General features: G+C 44.9%; 1 non-coding gene across 1 annotated transcript; it reads left to right on the top strand.

Moving 5' to 3' along the window:
* Positions 1-1625: 1625 nt before the first annotated feature.
* Positions 1626-1732, top strand: LOC141589338 (small nucleolar RNA R71). Its single transcript, XR_012520281.1, has one exon. It is a non-coding gene; the product is annotated as a small nucleolar RNA R71 (small nucleolar RNA).
* Positions 1733-20441: the final 18709 nt, after the last annotated feature.

Raw genomic sequence — 20441 nt, forward strand, 5'->3', positions numbered from 1 at the left:
TGAGATCTCCATGCTTCACATCGATCACCGCTCCCGCGGTGTGCATGAAAGGTCTTCCTAAGATAATAGGAATGTTGGAGTCTTCTTCCATGTCAACAATAACGAAATCCACCGAGATGAAGAATTTTCCAATTCTCACGGGAACATATTCCCATACCCCTAAAGGTGTCTTTGTTGATCTATCCGCCATTTGAAGCGTGATGTTGGTACATTTGAGTTCTCCCATTTCTAGCCTCTTGCTAACCGAATATGGCATGACACTAACACTTGTCCCAAGGTCACATAAAGCTTTGTTGATTGTAATGTCACCAATAGTGCATGGAATGGAGAAACTTCCCGGATCCTTGAGTTTTGGAGGTGAACTCCCTTGAAGGATGACACTACTTACCTTAGTGAAGGCAATAGTCTCAAGCTTCCGGATTGATTTCTTCTTCGTAAGGGTGTCCTTCATGTACTTTGCATAGGCCGAACGTGATTGATCAATTCCGTGAAAGGAATCGAGACTTCTAAATTCTTCACAATTTCCATGAATTTTCCAAGTTGGTCATCAAACTTAGGCTTAGCTTGACGACTCGGGAATGGAAGTCTAATCACAATGGGCTCCTCTCTTTGGCCTTTTCCTCACTTTTCTTTGAAACTTCTTGATTGGTGGGTTCTTCTTCCCTAGAGTTTTGCACAACTCTTTCCTTGTCACTAGCTTCCACAACTTCATTCTCAACTTGCTTCTTTGGCCCTTCATATCTTGTACCACTCCTCAAGTGAATGGCACTAACCGTTTCATGTCTTGGGGGATTACTTTGAGTTGGTAATTGCCCCTTTTGTCTTTGAGAGCTTGAAGATGCTAGTTGGGTCATTTGAGTTTCCAACATTATTGTGTGGGCTAGGATGTTGTTGATGGTGATGTCTTTTGCTTGGCTATCTTTTTGTATTTGAATGAAAAATTCTTATTGATTCTTTTGCATTTGGAGGACCGCTTTTTGAACATCAAAACCTTGGTCATTTTGTTGATTGTATGGAGTTTGATTTTGATAACCTTGGTTTTGGTTGTAAAAGGGTCTTTGATTTTGTATTCTCATGGGAGGTAGGGTGTATGTTGGTTGAGGGTTTTGAATATTTTGGCTTTTGTATGAGAGATTTGGATGGAATTTGGTGTTTTCATTGTAATAGTTGGAATAAGGGGTACCACTTTTGTATGATTGAAAGGCATTCACTTGCTCATTTGTTCCCCTACATTCACTTTGATCATGTCCCAAAGTTCCACAATTCTCACATATACTACTTGGGATTGATGAAGATGCCACCATGGCATTAACATGAAGCTTTGGTGATTTTGAGGCTTCTTCAAGCTTAGCCATCGCCTTCTCAAACTTCAAGTTGATGGGATAAATATGAGCACTAAGTTGAGCACCCAATTGAGTAATGGAGTCCACTTCATGCTTTCCTCCTCTAGTAGCCTTGCGAGGTCTACTATATTGTGAATTATGGACCGCCATTTCCTCAATCTTGTTCCAAGTTTGATTATCGTCAACTTCGGTGAACATACCATTTGATCCCATGTTGAGAATGTTTCTTGAGTCTTCATAAAGAGACCATTCCAAAATTGTTGTACCAAGAACCACTCGCTAAGTCCATGATGAGGACATGAGCGACAAGTTCCTTTGAATCGCTCCCAAGCTTCATACAAAGATTCTTCGTCCCTTTGCTTCAAACCCGTGATTTGGGCTCTTAGCATGTTAGTCTTTTCCGGAGGGTAGAATTTTTTGTAGAAAGCTAGAGCCAACTTCTTCCAAGAGTCAATTATAAGAGTAGCCTTATCAAGGCTCTTCAACCATTTTTTCGCGGTAGCAATTAGAGAAAAAGGAAATAAGACCCATCGAATTTGGTCTTGAGTCACTCCGGTTTGTGAAATCGCATCACAATAGTCTCAAAAAGTCTCCATGTGAGAATGAGTGTCTTCACTAGGCATCCCCCCAAATTGGCTTCGTTCGACTAATTGGATAAATGCGGATTTTGCAATGAAATTTCCGGTTAAGTGTTGTGGTGTGGGAGTACCATTGGGTAGGTTCTCCTCGGTTGGTACGGAATGTGATGAAAACTTAGGCATTGTGGGTTGATTGTGTGGTTGATTTTGTGTTGGGTTCTCCTCACCTTCTCTTTCAAAAGGGTTGATGAACTCAATAGTATTTGGTTGAATATCTACAACCTCACCAATACCTCTCAAAGTATTTCTAGCAAGTCTTCTATTGGTTGTCAATGTCCTTTCAATTTCGTGATCAATGGGTAACAAGTTGTGGACATGGGCCACGTCTCGGTCTGTGGATTTGGGCCACCTACCGGTCCGTAGTCACGGGCCACCTGCACGCCAAGCCAATCTGTGGACATGCAGCTGTCTTTTGAAAGCCACGCTCGGCGGCGTGAGAGTGCTTTCGACCGGATCGTTTTAGATCGATCGATTTCGTCTCGGTAAGGGTCTAGAAACGATTAGAGATGTTCGGAGTCGCCACCAAGCATTTGTGGGATGCCTGGAACCCGTTCGAATTCCACTTTATACCTCGGTCAAATCGAAGCACAAAGCAGCGTTTGACATAGGTACTAAAGATAAGGAAATCGTCCCTCTTTAGCATCCTATCTCTAGAATGACTCTCGTACGCCCTGGATAAGGTCGTCCACTATCCAAAGTTTCTGAGTAAGAGGTGAAGGTACGTATTGGGAAGCCCTTTAATCAGACACCCAATCCCGCCCGCGTTTAGCGGCCTCTACTGATCGATCTTGGTTGGTTGAATGCAAAAGTTGATAAAACGGTTTAAATGCATGAATGCACATACAATGATTTAAACCTAACATGTGAGAGCTTTCTAAGTCGGTTGATTTAATCCAAGTGTCAAGTATAAGATGTCGAGTTAGATTAATGGTTGATTTTCATGCAAGACGGAAATTAAACATCCATTTACCGTATTAGGTTTAGGGTGCATAACATGATCCATTTGTCTTAGTAAGGCATTTGGCAAATATGGTTTGAATAGTCATCTGATCCGTCCTATATCCGGGTTAACTGGAGTCGGGATCATCCTAAACTAATCTTTGAAGGGAACGGCCTGTGCAGAACGACTATAAGAGGCACAAGCCAGCGGTGTAAGGGGCCTCCTCGGTTTTGAAAATGAGAAATGGGGAGCCTGTTTAGGCGCGGGTTAGCCCACGGTTTATGTGCCGTGTTCTGACCTTTTAGAAAACGTTATAAAACGTGTTGAAAATGGGTATTTGAACCCGGTTTGATTTGAAAGGGTCGTTTAGACTGCATTTGTGGATTTGAAGAACTAGACTCGAATAATCATCATTATTTGATAATATTCGGTGTCGGGTTCGATTTGACAAACTTGACATGAATAGTTTTGAAAAATGATTATTGACTAATTGTTTTAAGTCCATTTGAATGTAATTAGTCGATACACATCATCGTACCAGGGTTAAAATCTGGCATGGTATGTAGAACCAAGGATGACTTTGTGTTGGTGACTAATATGCTTGTTTGAAAATGTGAAGAAATGAAATAAAAGGTTTTAAAATACCTTCTAAATGTCATTAACCAAATATTATCACCGAAACACGGATTTAACCGTCATGCTATGAAGAACCAAGGGTGAAAAATGCATTATGGTTAAAACGTGTAAAATGAAACAAAAAGGTTTCGAATATACTTGAAATGGTAAAAACCGATTACAAATATGAAAAATGGATTAAGGGAAATGACGAGAACAAACACGTTTGATCTCTGGTATGAGTACCCCATTTAGGCGCGAGCCAGTTGGCGACCTATGGGGCTTCTGCCTCAGACCAAAAATCGGTTTTGGCTCGTTTATTCCATGTTTTGGTTCATGTTATGTGTGTTTTAGAATTTTAGAGTCATGAAACAAATGAAAGCATAATAAAAGAGGATTTTTACACCCTCATACTTACATGTTTGGTTATGGCGAGTGACCGACGTAAGTGTAACAACTCGTTTGATCGGAAAAAACTCGGTTTAAAACCGTTTTGGTAAGTAAAAGAGTATTTTAAAAGTTTAGTGATGGTGTAGTGGTCGAAGTGGTCGGTCAAGTGGTTTAAAGCACGATGACGGTACCAAACAATGTGTAAGGCTCGTGTTTACGATCGGTAAGTCGTAAATACGCGTCGCATTGTGACTTAAGAAGTCGAGTCGAGAATTTTAAGGGAGAAAAGAGGGGGCGGACACTCGCGTAAGTCTCAAATGGGTGGCATTTGAGGGGTATTTATAGGAAAATGAGTGGTTGTGTGAGTTTTGAGCGACGTGGCCACTTGGGCTGCTCAAAGTGGAGCAAGCCACGTCGCGGGTCTTCGAGCTGTGTTGTCGCTTTCACAACAAACGCAATCATGATTTGTTCTATCCTAGGATTTGTAGTCATAGGTTTGGTACTTGACCAAACATAAATCTGGGAAATCTTAGCATAGAAGGTTTAAAATGTTTGTTTTTTGTGTTTGACTCGGTTTGACTCCTTGTTGGAGTCGGGATTTGAATTTTTGAGTCGGTTTTTGGTCCGGTGTCGGTTTTGACTCTAGTTAGTGTCATTGCGACCCCGTCGTCATGCATTAAACACTCCAGGTATTTTTGAATTGTTTTATTTTCGAAATCGTTTTAAGTTTTCCGACGTAAAGTTGTACATAAACTGTCGATCAAACGCTGCGATTTCAAAACATGTTGTAGTCCGATAATCATCGGGTGTTTGTTGGAGTCTCAGCAGATACTGGATATCTACAGAGCCCCCACTTTGACTGAGGCTTGGACAGGGCGAAAGTCAAAGTAGAGCCCTCAGGTCAATCGAAGATTACAACCTGAAGACCCAAGCGACGTCGAGGCGGCTCGAAAGGATTCGGGCCAAGGACCTGCCGTCGGGAAGGGCGACGCCAAGGCGATTCAAGGGTACGAGTCAAGGACCTATCGTCGGGAACATTTTAGAGTCTGTCGACTGTCCTTGCGGGTTGTTTAAAGTCCGTTAGACTACGTACAAAGGCTCGCCAGCCATAAGAAGGAGTCATACCTGAGGCATCTTCGAATATGTCCTTGCGCATTTGCGGATAAAGGCTCGCCAGCTGTTGTGCGTATGTGAGGAGGGCTCGCCAGCCGCGATACGTTGTAAGACTCGCCAGCCGAGACAAGGAAATGTACCCGAGGCATCTTCGGGATGTATCCTTGAAAGGTTGCGGACAAAGGCTCGCCAGCCATGGTAAGGAAATGTACCCGAGGCATCTTCGAGATCTGTCCTCGAAAGGTTGCGGATAAAGGCTCGCCAACCATGGTAAGGAAATGTACCTAATGTTGGAGCTGTGTCCTCCAGTTAGTGCGGATAACGTCATTGCACATACACTTGTACGGACAAGTGGGAGCTTGTTGGGGCTGGTGTCCTTTACAGTTAGTGCAAGGACTTATAAATCTCTAAAAGGATCAAAGGGTATACTTTTGTATTATAATCAGTTGGTCCACGTTTATCAATAACGGTTGGCTTGCTAGATAAGTTTGACGTTATTGTCATACAGATGGCGGTGATCAACTGGTCCCTAAAAGTCACACCTATAGGATACGTTTGAGAGATGTGACGGTATGAAAATACAGTCATGTTGATGCCAAAGTTGACTAAGCAGTTAGTCGGAGTCATTGACTAATAATTAGTCAAACGCGATGTTGAGATAATTATTTAATCCAGATTAAATAATAATGGCTAAAACGAATTAAACAGTTAATTCGTAAATTAAATATTAACGATTATATTTAATTGATGTATATTGAATTAATTATACAATATTGTCTTTGTCGGACATGTATTAATAAGTCAACTAATCCGTGTTATTAGTTGATGCTTTAATAACCGATAACCGATGACGATTTATAATAAAAACCGCGTCATATACATTTAGCATTTTTTCGAGCCAGACCACGAGTTAAAAATAAGAGGAAGTGGAAGCCCACTTCCCCATGTGGATCTCGGTTTGGCCGAATGAAAGGAACAAAAAGGAGAGTTTCTCCTCTTTGTAACCTAATCATTCATTTGCAAAAAGTTTAGGGTTTTGAAGAGCATTTTCCTCTGAAAAACCTAGATCTCACATCTAGCAAAAACTCACACAACTATTCTCTCAATATTGCAAGGCAATTAGAGAATACATTTCTAGCACAAGGGCATAGTCTCAGACGGTCTTGGGTGTATCGATTAGGAGGAAATCTACTTTGATTTCTGTTCTTAGGCCACATCTCAAAGGAGCCGAGGTTATTTCTTTACCTTTATCGTTTCTATTGCATTTTCGTTTTATGACAATAATTACATATAAAATTTGCGTTATAGTCCTAATTTTATAGGGTATTATACGGATATTACCCCACACTTGAGGCATCTTCGGGATGTGTCCTTGAAAGGTTGCGGACAAAGGCTCGCCAACCATGGTAAGGAAATGTACCCGAGGCATCTTCGGGATGTGTCCTTGAAAGGTTGCGGACAAAGACTCGCCAGCCATGGTAAGGAAATGTACCCGAGGCATCTTCAGGATCTGTCCTTGAAAGGTTGCGGACAAAGGCTCGCCAGCCATGGTAAGGAAATGTACCCGAGGCATCTTCGGGATCTGTCCTCGAATGGTTGCGGATAAAGGCTCGCCAGCCAAATGGTACGGTCGGTTAATGAACCATGGGAGTAGCCGCGTCGAATGGACTTGTTTTGAAAATAGTGAACTCGTGATGTCGCTGGGGAAATAGTGAGTATGGATTCTCACTATCACTATTTTGGAATAAGTTGGTTCCGCGAGGAAGCCCCCTGCTGGTATTTGAAGGAGTAGTGAATTTGGAATCATCACCATTCGTTGGCTCGAATTTGCAGTGGCGGTTTTGATCGCCGTTTGTTTGAATTTTGAAGGAAAATAGCAAATTTTAAATCGGCTATTTTATTTGAAGTGACGGTTTATGTGCCGCCGTTGACATTCGAAAGAAATAGTGAATTTGGAATCTTCACTTTTGATTTAAGTGACGGTTTATGTGTCGCCGTTGACATTAGATGGAAATAGTGAATTTGGAATCTTCACTATTGATTGAAGTGACGGTTTATGTGCCGCCGTTGCTTGAAATTTGGGGAAATAGCGGTTTTTCAATTTTCGCTATTATTTTTGAAATTGACGGTTTTAATCGCCGTCGTTTGTATTTTGAGGAAATAGCGATTTTGAATTTTCGCTATTATTTTGAAATTGAATAAAATAGCGAATTTGATTTCACCATTGTTTTTGAAGTTGGCGGTTTTGATCGCCGTTTGCTTGAAATTTTCGAAAATAGCGAATTTGAATTTTCACTATTCGGTTTTGTTTGTTTTCGAGGAAATGACGACATTCAATATCGTCAACGAAAACTTTGAAGTTTGTTATGGGAAATTGGGCTAAAGCCCAATTTTCGCTGAAAAGCAAGGGGGGGGGGGGGGGGAAGAGGGGGAGCTTGTTTGGGCGCGAGCCATCTGGCGATGGAAGCCGGCTTCCCTTTTTTCTGTTAAAAGACGCGAGGTTGAGCTGCGGTGATTCATTATTCATCTTCAACCTCAAAATCCCGCAAAATCGCCATTGAAGGACCTTCTAGCTTGCTTTCACTTGTGCCATTGTCAACAAATGTCATCTCAAGGTATGTATTTCCTCTTGAATCCTTTCAAATTTGTTGATTGTTTAGTTTGATTAAATTAGGGCAAAATTTTGCCCTAAAAATCGAATTGGGCGTTTTTGATTGAGCCAATTTCAAGTGAAATTGATGTTTGCATTAGGTTAGAAACCTGTTTAGGAGTATAGGGGTGCTTTTAGTTTGCATTTTGGTCCCCGTTCCCGCTCCCTTTGCTCGAAAAACGTGAGTGAGGCGAGAAACCGCCTCATTTTGCAATGCCAAGTTTATTTGCTTGGGTAGTGGGTCCCACTAGGTTGCATTGTAGTTGGGAAAACCCGTATTTGCCACCTAAGGACCTTCGTTGGATGTTTGTGGGCAAAATTGGATTTTTGCCTTTTGCGACGGTCTTACGTCTGACAGAATAAGCGCCTGTTTGGGCTTGAATTGAGTCAGTTTGCCTTGAAATGGACCTTATTGGTATTTTAGGTCACCTTGAGGCGTGATAAAATCACGTTTGCCTTTTTGCGGTCATTTTTGAATTTTGACCGGTTTGGGCTCAAATTAGCGTATGAATTGCCTTTTTGAGCCGTAGAAAAATCCTCATTGTGTCGGGACTGTATTTCGGTATGTTGGTGGACCTTGTATGGGTCTTGACATGCCGTTTTTGTGGCTTTGACTCGTCTTTTGCTTGAAAAGAGGGGCGAGTCGTTTTTGTGTTTTTTTTTGTGAATTTTGTTTGGTTGGATTTTGGGCGGGATTGCCCTTGTTTTTGTATTGCAGGTTGTTTTTTGTTGGGATTTACCCACGTCATGCCGTCGTAATGCCGAAATTTTGGCTGCCGTTTTTTGTTTGTTGTTGTTTTTTGATCGCAGGGTATCGTCTGGGACCGATGGGGTCCGTCGTTGAGGCTTTGGAGGAGGAAGTCGATCCTGGAGGGGGAGTGACGACTGTTTTTTGTTACAGGCTTGGTTGTGTTTCTGCCTGGCGGCCTTTGCCCGGCCAATGATCGAGTGTCGATCGTTGGTCGTTGCCTGCGGAGGTCCGGACGTCCGATGAGTAGGGTTCAGTACGAGTGTGTTATCCCACGTTGTCGCTTTCGGTCGTTGTTGAATTCAGCTGAGTGGGGTTCAACATCGGGGTAGTATCCGTTGTCCTGATCCCTTTTCATCCTCGAATTCTGACGATTGGAGGCCAACGTCGGGGTAGCTCGCTGAGCTACAAGCCTCGATCATCGCGTCGTCCAAAATCTGCCAGGCACCATTTTTCTTTTTGTCGTGGAGCAGGAACTAGGTATTACCGTCATGGTAACCACCTCTGCTTCCGTTGCTGCTCCTCTGTCTCTTGTGTTGCTCTCTTTCTTTTCCGTTTGAGAGGATAGAGGTGCTTAGTTCGGTAGGTGGAAGATAGCCCCCAGTTCGTTGTCTTAGGCCCGTGTTTGTATGATAGACGTTTGTTTTAGGCCAGTGTCTGTATGATAGACGTTTGTTTTAGGCCAGTGTCTGTATGATAGACGTTTGTTTTATGCGTTTTGCGTAAGGCGGTTTGTATATATGTGTTTTTGGATTGTAGTTTATTTTGTGTTTTTTTGGCTTTTGTGTTGTGTTTCGGAGGAGTGCTGTCGGCTGTCGATTCTCCATTTGCTTTGCACTAGTTCCTGCATCGTTAGTATAGAAAACAGGCAACAAATAGCACATACGCATAAACATAAACACGTAGAAGCATTTGATTGAAAGACAAAAATTAACCAAGATGACTTGAAATTAAAATTTGAAATTTTGGAAATTCCGTGACAAATCGTCGTGTTTGGAATTCAAAAGAAATTGATTTGAAAATTTGAGCAATTAACTCGTGTCGTGAATTAAATTACATCGAAATTATTGAAAAATTGACTCGAAAAAAAAAAATCAAACTCAAACCGTCAGGAAAGAATTTTAGAAAAGGATTTTTGCGAGTATATTCGGCTTTTGAGGCCAAGACTTGAATTTGTGAGTGCTTGAATTTTGAGGAAAATTGATGTCGTGTTATCAATCTTCGGTTTTGATTTTTGCCTGAAAATTGCGAAAAAAGCGAAAAAAATTTCAGAATTCGACTGACATGGGAACGATCCATCGCGGATCGGGGCGACTAGCCCTTCCCCTCTTAAAAAAAGAAATAAAAAATCCGTATGTTTAAAGCTGCGTCATGGAAACCGTGTCAGATTTCGTAAAACGCGAAAACAAGGAAATGTGAGTGTGAGGAAACACAAAATTTCCCGAATCAACCCGAACAGGCGCGAGGTTCCCGGCGGGACGTTTGAGGTGTCTGGAGAAAACACATGTTGAAAGAGACAAGTCAACAGCGGGAATCCTGGGGAAGCCTCAAAGAGGCGCGAGCAGCTCGACGATGGAAGCCGACTCTCCCCTTTTTCTGAAAAAACGCGCTGATCATTTTGTATAAATAGGGACGTTTGCGCTTCATTGTTTCATCATCCGAAACACAAAATCATCTCTACAAAACCTCTTCTTTTTCCACAAAAATATTTCATGGATGATTTTGAGAACGCATTGCGACAATGGTGCCGGGATTTGTCGCCTCCCGAGAAGTATCAACTCGCTTGCATGGGAGTTGGTCAATTATTGGTGCTTCGTCAAGTCAAGGTGCAACCTTCGTTTCTTGAAGCATGTTCTTGGTTTGGGATTCGAAACATCATGTTTTCGTTTTCCCGAAAGGTGAAATTTGTCCTCTTGCCGAAGAAGTTGGAGCCATTGGTGGGTGGCCGGGTTGTGCTCCGGTTCTTCCTCCGACTCGTTTGTGCTACAAGGAGAAATTCCGTTCCATGTTGGGCTTATCAACAAGCCAAATCAACTTTCTTCTTGCTCCACATGGTGTGGATATGTTGGCTCTTATCAACATCTTCTCGAATCGGTTAGATGCTAATGTCTCGGAGGTTGCTAGGAGAAGGGCTCTTGCATTTTGCCTTGTCCATGTATACCTCTTCGTTGATGTCTTGAAGAAGGAGGGGCCAAGATGTCATGGTAGCATGACCCTCATCCATGTGATTGAGCAAATGGAGCAAGGTAGAGATCCATCATGGTTGGTGCTTGGAGAGATTATCCAAGCTTTGGACAAGGAAGGCTCTTGTGGAGAAGCTCCCTCTTTTGGATCGCCAAGAGTCCTCCAAGTGTGGCTATTGGAGAGGCTAAGGTATGTAGAGCCTCCGGTTAATCCTTCTTCTTACTCCTTCCGTCACCTTACTATGAGGAAGAATTTGTACCCGGATAGTTTTGCTTCCACCGAGGCCTATTGGGCTGCAAGATTGGCGGAGGAGGGTGGTCCTCATATCCGTTGGGTGGTGCCGTGGTGGCACTTGAGGTCCTTCACGGGGTTGCCCACTTCGGGTGCTAGTCCTCGTTCTTTGATGGTGGTGGGTTTGAAGGTTGTTTCCTTCATTTATCCCGAAAGGCTCATGAGGCAAATGGGGCATCAACAAAAGGTGCCCGCTCAAGATACTCTTGTCAAAGAGAATGTTTTCCGGAACTCCGAGCTTGTGGAGGTCTTCGAAAGATGAAGGGCCACTCGGCCACTTTGGGAGGTGCCAAACCCCGTTGCCACGACATGGGTGGCTCCCGCTTATGTCAAGTGGTCACGGGCTCCGTCCTTGGAAGAGAGATCCAAATTTCGTAAGGACGAGGTTGTCGACTTGAAGTACCGAGAGGTTGGCAAGGCCAACCGTGCCTTCTTTGAAGAGTATGTTGATGGAGCTACTCCCGATTTGATGAGACCACCGAAGAGGAGGAGTTCTGGTCCCAAAAATATGGTGGGTCGTGCATTGGCTCGTCTTGGGTCGAACATGGGGTCTTGTGCTAGACCGGAGGCCGTCGCCATCTTAGATCCGTTTAGGATCCGTTCCGAGGAGGTAATCCATGCTAGGCGGGCCAACAAGAAGGGCAAGGGGAAGATGTACCCCGAGGGAAGAGGCAAGGGTAGAATGGAAGAGTGAAGACCTCCATTACCCACTTTATTATTATGTTGTATTATTGTTGTGAGTTTTTATTATGTTGTACTAGCTAGTTATCGTGTGTTTTGTGCTAGTTTTACTATGTGAGGTGTGTTAGTGGACACCTTGGCTTTGACAAGTTGTAGACTCGTCGAGCTTTATCTGTTGTTGAAATTGTAATCTCTCCCAATATTAATTAAATAAGAGGATTGCTCGTGTCGAAAATTGTGAACGCTTGTTTCTTCCATCCATTTAGTAAAGGTGATTCGATTTGAATCGTCCTAAACATTTGCACTTGGGAAAGTGGTATCTTGTGGAAAGGGGTAAAGTTTCATTTTTGTATTTTGGTGGGAAAGGGAATGGTTTTCCCTTTCTCTTTTTTTTGGGATGTTTTTTTTGTATGTGGGGATGATGTTTTTTTTTATTGTGGGAATGTTTTTTTTTTTTTTTTGATTGTGGGAATGGTTGTATCCTCCTTGTGTAAGGAAGGATTGCCTACGTATTTACCCGAAGAGGTCAAATCAAACCATGCTCGTAGTTCGAAATGTTGTGTGAATTTGAATTGGGTTTTGTGGTTGTATCCCTCAGGCATAAGACGGACTGCCTACGTATTCACCTGAAGAGGTGAAATCAAACCATGCTCGTAGTTCAGGGGTTTGTTTAAGTGCAAATGGACGTTGCCTTTGACGGATCAAAGGACATTCGAAACGGGCAAGGTACCGCAGCTTAGACTCGATAAAACATGCAATTTCAAATCAGAACATATTGAGGAACTTGACTTGAAAAGGGTTGAGGTTGTTGCTAGTTGTAAAACTAGGCTAGGTTGTTGGTTGATAGGGTTCAAGGGTAGTATTTCTTGAGTTGGTCTAGATTGGTCGGGTTTGTAAAGTCCTCCCCGTCTAGGTCTTTCAGTCTCACTGCGCCCCCCGAAAGTATTTTCTTGACCAGGTATGGCCCGGCCCACTTGGGTTTGAATTTTCCCCTCGGATCGACGGGTAAAGGTTCTCGAACTGACTTGAGGACCTAGTCGCCCTCCTGGATATTTCTGGGTTTGACCTTCTTGTTGAATGCCCGTTGTATACGTCGTTGGTATAGCTGGACGTTGTGCAAGGCGTTGAGTCGTCGTTCGTCTAGAAGAGTGAGTTGTTCGTACCTTCGACGGGTCCATTCCGCCTCAGGGACTTGACTCTCAAGTAGGATGCGTAGAGAAGGGACCTCTAACTCTACCGGTTTAACCGCCTCCATACCGTATGCTAGGTAGAAGGGTGTGGCTCCTGTCGGTGTTCGAATGGAGGTTCGGTATCCCCAGAGTGCGAATGGGAGTTTGCTCGGCCAATCGCGGTAGTTGTCTTGCATTTTCTTGATAATGGTGACAAGAGTTTTGTTCGCTGCCTCCACCGCTCCGTTAGTTTGGAGATGGTAGGAGGATGATCGATGTCGTTTGATCTTGTATTTGTCCAGCAAGGCTTGAGTTTCCACCCGGAAGTGAGAGCCTTGATCGCTGATGATTTCATGGAGTACCCCGTATCGGTAGATGATGTTGTTTTGAATGAACTTGGCCACTTGTTTGGCGGTCAAGACTGCATATGACTGTGCTTCCACCCATTTGGTTAAGTAGTCGATGGCGACGAGGACGAAGCAATGCCCCTTGGTACCTATCGGGTTGAGTTTCCCGATGATGTCGATGCCCCAGGTTGAGAATGGCCAGGGTGATGTCATGGTGTATAAAAGGGATGGTGGTATGTGTTGTATGTTGGCAAAGATATGGCAATTGTGGCAATGTTTGACGTAGTTACGGCAATCGGCTTCCATGGTGGTCCAGTAGTAACCTAGCCGCATGATTTTCCGTGTAAGCATCATTGCACTCATGTGGGGGCCACATTCTCCGTCGTGAACCTCTCCCATGACTTTTTTGGCTTTGTGATGGTCAATGCAAAGGAGGAGAATTCCTTGGGGTGTTCTTTTGTAGAGTTGATTTTGGTTTATCACGAATTGTGATGCGAGTAAACGGATGGCTCTTTCTCCTCTTTGATCAGAGTTGGGAGGGAATTCGTTTTTGGTTTTGTAATTGAGGATGGCTTGGTACCAAGGTTCGTCATGGCTTTCCTCGTCGTCGATAATGGCACAAATGTGAGCTCGCTCACTCCTTCTCTCGACACATAGGTGCATCGATGTCATGCCGTCAGGTATGTTGACGAGCGCGGCAAGTTTTGCCAGGGCATCAGCAAATTGATTTTCCACTCGCGGAAAATGGAAGTAGTCGACTTGGTCGAAGAACTCGGCCTCTTGATTGATCTTCGCTTGGTAGGGAGCTAAGCTGTCAGATCGGATTTTCTATGATCCGGATACCTGATTGATGATAAGTGAGGAACCGCCATGGACCCTCGGTCTCTTGATGCCAAGTGTGATGGCTGCTTGTAGGCCGGTGAGACATGCTTCATATTCAGCGGCATTGTTGGTGATGGCGAAGTCCAGCTTGACTGAGATCGGAACATGTTCTCCCTCTGGTGATATTAGAAGGATCCCTAGCCCGAAGCCTCTCAGATTAGATGCACCATCAAAGTATAGGTCCCATGCGTCGGAGTCGGCACAAGGGATGTCTTCGTCAGGAAGTGACCATGCGTCGGTCGTTGGATCTTCGTTGACGGGATTTTCTGCTAGGAAATCAGCAACTGCTCTTCCCTTGATAACCTTGAGGGGTACAAACTTTAGGTCAAACTCGGACAGCATGAGTGTCCACCTAGACAGCCTTCCGTCTAGTACGAGTTTTTCGAAGATGTATTTAACCGGGTCCATTTTGGAGTAGATGTGGACCGAGTAGCTAAGCATGTAATGCCGCAGCTTCTTTGTTGACCATACTAGGGCAAGGCATGTCTTTTCCAGTTGGGTATACCTCGTCTCGTACTCAATGAACTTTTTGCTGATGTAGTAGATGGCTCGCTCTTCGTTGCCAACAGTCTGTGCTAACATTGCTCCCATGGCTGTGTTGGTAACGATCGAGTCACGGGGATAGAGGAATCCCCGGTTGAGGTGGCATGAGGACAGGAGGTTTGGATAGGATTTCCTTTATCCTGTCGAAGGATTTCTGACAGTCGTCGTCCCAATCGGTGTTATCGGAGACACGAAGCTTCTTGAATATCGGTTCACAGATCATAGTGAGCTTGGCAATGAACCGGCTGATGTATTGAACCTGACCGAGAAATCCCCGAATTTCCTTCGCGTTCCTAGGCCGAGGCATTTGTTGAAGGGCTTTGATTTTGGTTGGATCAATCTCAATGCCTCTTTATCTAACGACATGTCCCAAGAGTTTTCCGGAGGTGACACCGAATGCACACTTGTGAGGATTTAGTCTCATGTTATATTTCCGCAGACGAGCGAAGAATTTCCGGAGGGCATTGATGTGGTCGTCCCGTTCTTTAGATTTGACGATCATGTCATCGACATATACCTCTACCTCCTTGTGCATCATATCATGTAGGAGAGTGGTAGCGGTTCTTTGATAGGTTGCTCCGGCGTTGATGAGGCCGAAAGGCATAACCGTGTAGGAATATGTACCCCACTGTGTAGTGAACGCAGTTTTGTGCATGTCTTCCTCAGCCATTTTAATCTGGTTGTACCCGGTATACCCGTCCATGAATGATAGGAGAGCATGTTCGGCAGTGTTGTCCACCAGAATGTCAACATGTGGCAAAGGGAAGTCGTCTTTTGGACTCGCCTTGTTCAGATCCCTGAAATCGACGCAAACCCGAATTCTTCCCTCTTTCTTCGGTACGGGCACAATGTTGGCCACCCAATCCGAGTATTCAGACACTTTGATGAACCCAGCCTTGAACTGTTTATCCACTTCTTCTTTGATTTTTAGGGCCCATTCAGGACGCATCCGGCGTAGTTCCTGCTTCACAGGTTTAGCCCCGGGTTTAATGGGTATCCGGTGTTCTGCAAATTCTCTGTCAATCCCAGGCATGTCTCTGTAAGACCAGGCGAATAAGTCCTTGTATTCGTGGAGGAGGTCAATGAACTGTTGTCTATCCGAGGGGTCCAGGGTTGTCCCTATCCTAAGTTCTTGAGGTGTATTGTCGGTTCCTACGTTAATAGGCTCGGTTTCCTCAATGATGGGGGGTTTTGGTTTCCCGCTTGTCAAGTTCTTTGGCTAAGTGAGGTGGATAGTCATTCAATTCAAATTCCTCATAATCATTCAGAATTGCATTCCAGTTAAATTGAGACGAGTCACAAGCAAACTTAGCGTTCATTAAGTTGACACGAGCGAAAAGCTCGGAAAGGACAGACATCTTGTGGTCAGTCAGAGGCGACACGACAGAAGAAGTGGCCCCTGGAACAGGCTCCAGGTTGTCACCTTTCATGGGAGTGGGGGTGACCTTAGTAGACTCAGCCTCTGAATCAGCCATGACTTTGTGATAAAACAGTGGGAAGGGGACCTTGATTGGGACATCCGGAGTCTTAAGAGCTATAACAGACTCTGACTCCGACTCAGACTCAGACTCAGATCCTTCTTCACCTCCCTCCTTGAACATAGGGCCTTCTCCAGTTGTTATCTTGAGAATGCGGCCTTGGCGATCGGTCCACTTGATGGTTTTCCTCCAGCCCTGGGTGGCTTTTTCCGGGTCAATATCGGAGATCAAGGCAGTTGGATCAAACTGATTGTCTTTCAGGGCGATGTTGATAATGTCCTCATAGTCGAGGCGTTTGATGTTATCTTTCCTAAAGAGTAGTGTGACAGCTTGTCCGTCGAGGCATGTTGACGGTTTGGACTCAGTTGATGCAGCTTCAATGTTGTCGGGAATAAAGTAGCAGTCCTGGAAGACTTCCACTCCCGGGTATCTAGTCCTGGCCACAGAGTCATAGATTGGCACTGGAAAGCCGTGGTAGAGTTCAGACTCTCCCTCAGGGACAAAGTATCCGTTGAGGGTCAGGTGGTATGGACGGAGGATGACTCCGTGCTTTTTGCGTTTTCGGACTAGGAGGTTCATCTCCTGGATGTCTTCATTGGTAGGTTCGTATCCCAGCCCAAAAGGAATGTTGGGGACCTTAGCCTGTTTCAAGGGGGGCAATGGGCCCTTTAGTTGATTGAGCGGCAAACCCGGGAAATAACCCTGACGCATCATGATACGGTTGACCGTAAGGTTGGTGAACGGGTCACACTCAGAGGTTGCCGATTCATCAGTTATGGCGTTCACGGCTTGAAACCCCACATTTCATTGTCGTCCTCCTCAATGGCTTGGGAGGCTACCCCTCTTCTCATAACTGCTTTGATTGGGGAAGTGGGGATCGTGATCGTTTTCCCGTTGAAGGGGACCCTGATCTTTTCGTGGAGCGTTGATGTGACTGCCTTGACGACGTGAACCCAAGGACGTCCCAGAAGCATGTTGAAGGATGCGTCGATGTCGACCACTTGAAAACCGATTTGTCTTTCTAGTGGCCCGGTTGCGACGGTGAAAGTGACTAGCCCAGCGACCTTGCGACGAGTGCCGTCGTAGGCGCGTACTCCTTGAATCGTCGGGATTAAATCAGATTCTTTAATACCCAGCCTGTGGGCAGTTTTGAGAGGAATGACATTCACGGCGGAACCGTCATCCACGAGGACCATTGGTATATTCTTTTGGAGGCATTGTACGGTGATGTAGAAGGCCAGGTTATGGTTGGCTCCGAACAGGGGGATATCCTCGTCGGAGAAGACGACCGGGTTACTCAGATCAGGGGCGTCTCTCGTCATGTGTGCCACTATTTCTTCTGGGGAAGAGGTGGAGGGCACGATTAATTTTCCTAAGGCCTGCAGCAAGGCCTGTCGATGCTCAAAAGATGTTGCGATCAACTGCCAAATTGAGATTTTAGCTATTGCTTTCTGGAGCTGTTTCAGGATTGAGTTCTCGGGAGCCTTTGGTTGAGTGTCCACTTCTGGGACGACTTTGTCATTCGTTGTTGGAACGACCGCCGGATTGCTCGGATTCTGATAGGGACGTCCGGACCAGGTAAGATGTCCGATTTCTTTCGTCCGCTTTTCCTTCCCTGGGATGACATAGACATCCTCAACATCATCCCGCCATATGCCGTTAATTTCAGGGTCTCGAGGATACCTTAGAGGGGTATTCCTCGGTGGGTAGTTCTTGTGGGGGATATTTTTGTGAGGGCGATTTTTATGGGGGTAGTTATTTTGAGGGTAGTTATTTTGTGGGTAGTTATATTGAGGGTGATTTTCGTGAGGTCTATGCCAGAATGGTCGCGGGAGCAATCCATCCTGGGGCGGGTAGTTTTGAATGCTTGGGGAATTCTCCCTCGGACGTGGTGCTGGGGGATTGAAGATGAGTCGACGGTAGGCGTCGTCGAGTCGGGTGATTCTTTCAGAGAGGCTGGCTATGGCCTCTTCAACTTGCTGAAACATAGTGAGCATGGTGGCAGCACTGAATACAAACACTCCATCTGAAGGATCCTTTTCTAGAACCTTCACCTCGTCGTCAATCGGCAAGATGAGATGAGAGTAGTCTAGGGTCGGCTCATCGTCAGAGATGGCGTGAATCCCCAAAGGGTTCGTCTTGTTGTTCGGCTTAGTTGGTGGGGGTATAGGCAAATCTCCCTTCTCAATCATGTCTTGAATGAGGTGCTTGAGTTTGAAGCAATTTTCGGTATCATGCCCTATCCCTCGATGATACTGACAGTAGGCGTTGGGGTTCCAAAACCGGGACTTCTTGGCATCGGTTAGGTCCAGGGTGGGCCCGATCGGTTGTAACTTCCCTTGGTCCATGAGCCTTTTCAAGGCATTTGCATAAGTTGACCCTATGTTGGTAAACACTCTCTGGGGGCGTTCAGTTTTCTTGGCAGATGGTTTGACGAGGTTGACCTCATCAATCTTGTTTGTCTGACCGTAAGGGCGAGATCCGGTTGAGGTGGATCCCTGATAACCCCTGCCGGTGGTCTTTGCTAAGACACCCTTTCGGAGGTCGTCCTCAATACGTGTCCCCAGAATCTGCAGATCTTGAAAAGTTTTGATATTCTAATACCTCAGTAGGTTGGCATAAACCGGGCGGAGGTTGTTGACAAATTTTTCCACCAGGGTTGATTCACTCGGCTTACTGACCAACTGAGTACTCACCCTCCTCCAACGGGTTAGGAACTCAGTGAATCCTTCCTTGTCGTTTTGGGTTAACACCTCGAGAGTACAGGTGTTGGCCTGGATTTCGACGTTGTCGGCATACTGTTTGGTAAACTCAACTGCGATCTCATCCCAAGTGGTAAGGTTTTTCGGGTCAAGGAAAAAGTACCATTGGCGAGGAATCGGCTCCAAAGAGGATGGGAAGATCCGGGTAAAGAGCTCCTGTTTGACCCCCTTAATGGTCATGTAGTCTTTGAAAGCACGGATGTGGTTGAGTGGGTCCTCCACTCCCTTGCACTTAGGCACATCAGTCAGGGTGAAGTTGTCAGGTAACTAGTCCCCAACAGGTTCGAACCTTCGGTTATTTTCAAGGTGGATATTGTTACCCCGGGCTAGGAGCTGTTCTTCCAAGAGTTTCAGTCTCTTCTCAGTTTCAGTTAGAGGTGGGGTACTATGTTCCCCAATTTCCTTATTCTCCAGGGCGTCGATACGGGTCTCGACGTGATCCAGGGTGACCATATGGGCGGTAAGCAGGCTGGCTAGCTGATCAGTTGTGACATCCCTGTCGTTATCATTGTTGTTGTGGTTGACAGACGAAGTTGAAGACGGGGCCATGGCTCTGAGGCAGAAAAACGGCTCACATTACAACTTAATCCGACACGGTTCCATGACTGAACGCAGACAACACAGAGGACGAGACAAAGATCGACTCAACAAGACGGGGTGACTGTGTGTGGCCCCTCAGTGCTGACTCGATTTATGACGTGACGGTGTTTGACCGAACCTTTGACACGAGTCCAACATGACGGCGCGACGCCATTAGACGGGTCTCGTGGTGAGACGACTCATAAGTAAAGACCCATAAGTACGTTTGCTTTAACTCGACAGACATGAGACGGAATTGGAATGGTGGACTGAAGTTTTCGAAAATAGAAATTTTCAAAAAGATTCATTTGTCGCTTTAATGGGCGGCTTCCGAAGATAGATATCTCCGCAAGTCAATCAGTTGAAAAGGGTTGTCTTAAGTTTATTTGCAAAAGACGGTTTGAGTTTGAGTCGGCTCGGAAAACAGTGCATTGTTTCCCAAGACGGTTTTGAAATTGAAAATTGTATGTTTTGAAAATCGGGATTGAAATGTTTGAAAAGGTCTCGGGGACGGTGTATGGTCCTCGGGATCTCGAAAGTGTCTCGAGAAAAGGGTGTGTGCTTTTCTCGGGTTTTGAAAGAAAGCCATTGTCGGCGCGAAACGGGTTAAAATCCGTGTCTAGACGCGGCGATTATAAGGGCGTAAAAAAGGTGATTTGAAATGGTTATACAAAACCGGGTTTGAAAATACTCATTACGACGGCCTAGAAAGGCGTGTTGAAATGGTTATACAAAACCGAGTTTGAAAATCGTCATTACGACGGCCTAGAAAGGCGTGTTGAAATGGTTATACAAAACCGGGTTTGAAAATCGTTTTGAAAATGGTTCGATTTGACAAACTTGACATGAATAGTTTCGAAAAATGATTATGGACTAATTGTTTTAAGTCCATTTGAATATAATTAGTCGATACTCATCATCGTACCCGGGTTAAAATCCGGTATGGTATGTAGAACCAAGGATGACTTTGTGTTGGTGACTAATATGTTTGTTTGAAAATGTGAAGAAATGAAATAAAAGGCTTTAAAATACCTTCTAAATGTCATTAACCAAATATTATCACCGAAACACGGATTTAACCGTCATGG

This window comes from Silene latifolia, chromosome 6 (assembly GCF_048544455.1).
Source record: "Silene latifolia isolate original U9 population chromosome 6, ASM4854445v1, whole genome shotgun sequence".
Lineage (NCBI taxonomy): Eukaryota > Viridiplantae > Streptophyta > Magnoliopsida > Caryophyllales > Caryophyllaceae > Silene > Silene latifolia.